Raw genomic sequence first — 6,000 nt, forward strand, 5'->3', positions numbered from 1 at the left:
TCCAAAGGTCTTCATTGAGTTGATGGTTGGAGCAATACTCCCGTACTGGTTCTCAGCCATGACCATGAAGAGTGTGGGACTAGGAAGTGCAGCCTTGAAGATGGTTGTGGAGGTGCGCAGACAGTCCAACACCATCCCAGGTTTGATGGAAGTCCTTGCCAAGCCTGATTACGCAACTTGTGTGAAGATTTCCACAGATGCCTCCATCAAGGAAATGATCCATCAGGTGCCTTGGTCATGTTGACACACCTCACTGTTGGCACGATATTCAGTCTGGAGTCTCTGTCAGGTTTCTTGGCTGGTTCTCTTGTGTCCGGTATGCAGGTAATCATTGAAGCACTTGTTTTTGGTTCTGTCTTTGCTTTTCGTTTGATACCACTTGCTGATCTGTTATGGTGTTTCCTCTATTTTTTTCTTTTTTTGAATTAGATTGCAATATCTGCATCTAAAACTTGAGTTCATGTTACCACATGGATATTTCCTTTTCTTTCACCCAAAAATGAATTTGGAAGAAAATATGTTTTGATTTATGATCCAGAAAAATCATGTTTATTTTGTACAGGTATGTTTTAGAGATTCTTAAACGTAGAGCTATGAAAGTATATGCAATTCTTGATTTAGCACATATACTTTAGTAGGCCTTGTTGAATAAACTGCCAGGATGTCAGTTGCTATTTCCTTATGGGAAAAGTGAATACAAGATGACATATTGATCTATAATTAATGTAAACATTTAGAATCAGTAATTTGAATTAAATCATTGGACCTTGGACGATCCATATTTATCAGCTGAAGATGTACGGTAAACTCACATGTCTGATCACACTAATCTCTTACTCCCGTTAACTACTAATAATTAACCTTTGCACTGAGCTACATTATCCACCACTGTAAATTTGATTGTATGACAATCTACAGAGATAAATTGTTGGGGTTTCCTTTTTCAATTCTTGATATTAAATTGAGGTCAGTGAGCACCATATGGTGTGTTGATTGTTTAGGGTTTGATTTGACATGTTTTGTTCTCCTTGGATTGCTCATATTTTTTAGAGAGATTTTCAAGCTAGAAACCTATGTCTCTCCATCTCTCATTTTTCTTTCTTTTTTTTTTTTGAATTTTTTTCCTAGGTGTTTCCATGATTTAGAAATTTAGTAACTGATGAGTGAAAAAAACCAAAGGGACAGCTTAGAATACCCTAAGGATCTTTCCAAATGAAGGGACTTATTAGAAACAAAATTTGAAAATAAAAATCCCTAAGATCTCCTTTTTTACCAATGCTTAGCCGTGATGCTTCCACCCCTATTTGTAACAATATTGAATTACTTTTTCTAGGTTCAATTGCATGCTTGATGAGCACATTTATGTGTGAAATCTTAGGGTCATAGAGCATGCATTTTTATACTTGGAACGGAGCTACTCGAGGTTTTTGTTTGTGTTTTCAGGTTTTAGGTGAATTCTTGTGAAAATGGAGCAAATGATGCTAAGGAAACGTTTTTAAGCTGTTTAGTGGTGTTTGGCAGTAGCCGGAAGTGCCCAGGAGTCTAGAAAATCAAGTTTGGATTGAGCACTGAAAGAATCACGCCAATAAGTCAAATTTGAATGTGATTACAGTGGGCCCCTTAGCATAATTTGGAGGTGTTAATAGTATGGATGCGTAGCCCATTGAGTCAGCTTCGCAACTGTTCAAACGGCACCTGATTTTGAGTTTAAACGAAGAAGTTATGGCCATTTCCGTAACGACGCACGAAAATGGCCTGCCACTGTTTTCAATTTTTATGATAGGGGTTTGTTTGTAATTATCGAAAATCGGCCAGGGATAAAGTAAAGCAAAAGTTCGAATTCGAGGGGCTTTAGTGCAATTATTAGAAGTTATCTTTCCTGTTAGCCGAAAGATTCCATTTGGAAGGCTCTAGAACAGTCCAACTTCAACTTGAGATATCTTGGGCTCCCGAACTCCAAATTGGACAAAATTTGGGTCTATTTTGGGTGATTTTTCGTAAGGAATACAACAGTGAGGCCTATATAAGCATCCCATGCTCCACGTTTTTTGAAGGACAGATTTGACATTTCATTAATTGTGAGTGGAATCCTAATCATCCTCATCACACTCTCTCTCCTCTCCAACTTTCCAAGGGCACTTTTGGAATTTTACTATGGATAGATTTCTTTTGAAAAATATTCTCTCATCCATGGAAGGTTGGAAAGTCAAAGATGCTTTGATCTCATTGCTTGGAGAAGACACCTACAAAGAAAAGGAAGCACAAGTTTAGAATTAGAAAGTTACTTTTTGAAAAATAGAAGGTTTATGTAGCTAGGATTTTATTTTTTTTGGGTGAATAAAAATTTCATTACCAAAAGAGAGGAGAAAGAAAATTACAGAGGGCCCCAAAGGGGGGAAGCCAACCAGCCTAAACAGAAGCCGGAGAAACCAAGGAAACATTAGAGAGACCCTAGGAAAGAACAATGGTCCTGTTCCTCGGGGAGTCTATACAAGAAGAGGGGGGGATAGAAGATAACTTTGCTTTAATTTCAAAGGAAATGGAATCCCAAATCTTCTGGTAAGGCCGAGAGTTGGAGATCCATTTTCTCAAATTGCGCTCCATCCAAATATGGTTGAGAGTAGCACAGAACGCCAGCTTCCCAACCAAGTCACAGGCAGAGGAGCCCGCAAAAGTCATATCAATCCAAATCCATTCTCTAGAGAAGGGAACGATACATCTACGAGAAGGCCAGCATTTGAGGAGGACACCCTTCCAAATGGCAGTAGCAGTAGGGCACTCAAAGAAAAGGTGGTTCAAGTCTTCATCATTGTTCCAACAGAGGCAGCAAGCACGAGAGACTAAGATCCGCGGCCACGAAGAAAGGCTTCGAGTGGGGAGGCGATTGTTGAAGACTCTTCAGTGTGAACATAGTACTATATCTCGCGATATATCGGTATCTCGGGCCTACGAGATATCCGAAATATCCGAGATATCTGAATATTCGAAATATTGCATTTTTTCCGCAATATTTGGGGGTCCATCTCGGGGGTATTTCGCCATATTTAGGCCTCGAAACTTCATTGGACAGCCTTATTTAAGCTTAATAAACACATTTAAACCATAAAATAAAAATGTGAATTCAAATTGGTGTTTTGGGCTTGCACTGATTGACATACGGTCGCCGACCTTAATGTATAAATAGTTAAATACACATAGATTAATGAAATCACAACTTAAGTTACAAATTACAAGCGCTAAACGCTAATAGTAGTTCTTTGTGCCTCCTGGATCAATCCCACTCATGCTCGCCGAGTCGACGCCCACGCTTCTCGTTTCAATGACATATGGGACCACGGTATAGAATCGGAGAAGAAACGAGCGTAGTCATCCACAAGCTGCCACGTAAATGGAATCATCAATCGGCCCGTAGGTAACCTATCCTAGGATATAAACTAGGGTTACCAATCGATCCAAACCGTGAAGAAGATGATCCACCGTGATACGATGTTGGCGCCCGCGCAAAGAGGCGATGGCATTGGCCGTGACGTGACGGTGAGGTTGGTAGCTAGGTCCGCTAGTGGTATGCAAAGATGTTATCTACAAAAGATGATCCAAGATGTCCCTGGATCGGGACCGTAGTCATACCCTACCCCACTAAATCGCCTATGATGATGATCCATATCCATATCCACCGTAGGTTGCGATGCACTATAACCGATGCCAATGGAGCGGCATTGCGGCGGCCAAAAGATGGGGCACGCCAATGTCCGCCGTCCTCCCTCCCTATCACCCATACTCAAACCACCAACGAGCTAGATAGGTTATCAATGTCCATGCGATCAAAGTCAGAATCGTTTGTTTTCTCTCAGCCTCAAGTCAGTAGTGCACATACACCACGCCGGATATAACGTTGAGACCCCAATCTGCGCCTCTTGAGTGGATGAGTAAGGTACTCCGCCTCCCTCACAACCGGATGCGTAACATGTTTGGGCAAGGACTTTAATTGCTATTCTTCTTAAGTTTTCAGCCGATTCCCCATACAACACCCACCATTCAATGCATTACAAGTTTACAACAAAAAAGACATGTGTCAAATGTTGTTTCAACTTTCAACTTTCAAATTTCAATACATATGTAATTTAAAACTTAAAAGAATTACCAAAGATCACCACGTGTCTGCGCTCAGATCGCAGCCTCTGGCCCAAAACTTCCCAACGCATCCCTAAATACCTTGATCTATACCCACGTGGAAAATTAGTAAGTACTTCTTCACTACTTATTTGAAAGCATCAATAAGTTGAGTTTCCAAATGAACTCACTTCATTGTTGCAAATTGCTTCAAGCGCACCATCCGGCTCCAACTTCTTCACTACTTGTTTCCAAGATCAATAAGTCGAGTTTCCAACCCAAGCCTATTGTTATATGATACTTAGGGTTCAAGTAGTATGCTTGAAATATGACATATAGAATAGAGGTATTGTCAAATGCATAGGTAATTAGTAAATAATAATACTATGAATTAGTAAACATAAAACAAATTTACTCACCAAACCTTATGCGTGGATGCATAAGTCGATTCTCCCAACGAGCATTTATGATATCTAAGAAGTGTTTGCTCACGAGGACCCACACTATGTATACACTATCTTTCATCAAGTCTATTAAAGATATAGGACCTGGCATGGTGGGCCCTTCGAGCGGAGTCAAGAACATGTAGAACTTGAATTCTGGCTCTAAAACTTTCACCACTTGCTTAGTTTGGTCCGTAAGTCCTCGAGATGACATCGTTGTCCTGGCTTCCTCCCATTTGCGCTGGAACCCTTCCATGAAAACCACTCCATAAGCAAACATGCTTCTCACTTCACCTTCTTTGTCTCAATGCTTTTGAGGGCAATGTAGTTGGCGGCAAATCTTGTGATGCCAGCCTAACCAAGTCACTCCCCACATTTTTCCCTCAATAGATTGAGCATAGGAGTGGTCAGATACAAAGTTGGCGACTTGCCTGCACTTTCAACCACGCCTTCACCAACTTTAACTTTCCCATATCTTTTAGCATTAAGTCAATGCAATGGGCTGCACAAGGAGTCCGAAGAGCCGGTACTTATTATTGTTCATCATCTTCACCGGCCACTTGGTTACTTCCATCATTCTGCTACAACCGACAACATTCTCAATACCCACATCTTTTCCACTACTTCCTTTAACAATCAGAATATATTTTGCATCCTTTATCTCTTGGATGCATCCACGCATTGAGAACACCGTCCTCCCATCACAATAAACCATGAAATTGATGATGGACTTTCTCAGAGCCCTAGTCCATCCATCCGCCATTATAGTCACCTCATATGTCTCCCTACATATTCCTCATCTCACTAATGTACTCATCAATCTCACTCTTTTGTTGAGGTAGATAAACATTCATTACCTCATAGGGGGGGGCCCTCAATCCTCGGGCCAGCCTACGCAATGGTATCTATCATGGTATCATAATGGGGCCTTGTGGGTGTTCGGCCGATGGTATGGTATAGCATCCACTTAGCTATTGATTCTTTAACCAATCCCTTCATCCCCTTCCATGCTCCTTCGATTCTCGGGTCGATCGCTTCCTTTCTTCTTATGCAATTTAGGATCGATGTTGATGGTGGCACTGCATCTTGGTAGAGGTGTTGGGGTTGCCCTCACACTTTGGATCTTTTAAAAGGATTCAAAGTTTTAGGACCCTCCAGAATGCGCCACTCCTCCACTACCCCTACTCTTTGTCTCTCGCGATCATCTTGAAAACTTCCTCTACTCCTCGAAACAGTCCGCCTAAAATCCCTAGCCTCCTCTGCCAGATGTCATGTGCATCGCAATGTCATCATCGGAGGAGGAGGAGGAGTCATCATCATCATGTATCGCCTTCCTCCTCCCATCGAACTCCTCACCGTATCCTCAAGTTGTTCTCTTATCCTTTCGCTTGTCACCTTCCTCTTCTTTCTTCCCCTCAAACTATCACCAATCTCCCCGGCTACTTCA

Source organism: Telopea speciosissima, chromosome 10 (genome assembly GCF_018873765.1).
Source record: "Telopea speciosissima isolate NSW1024214 ecotype Mountain lineage chromosome 10, Tspe_v1, whole genome shotgun sequence".
Taxonomy (NCBI): Eukaryota; Viridiplantae; Streptophyta; class Magnoliopsida; order Proteales; family Proteaceae; genus Telopea; species Telopea speciosissima.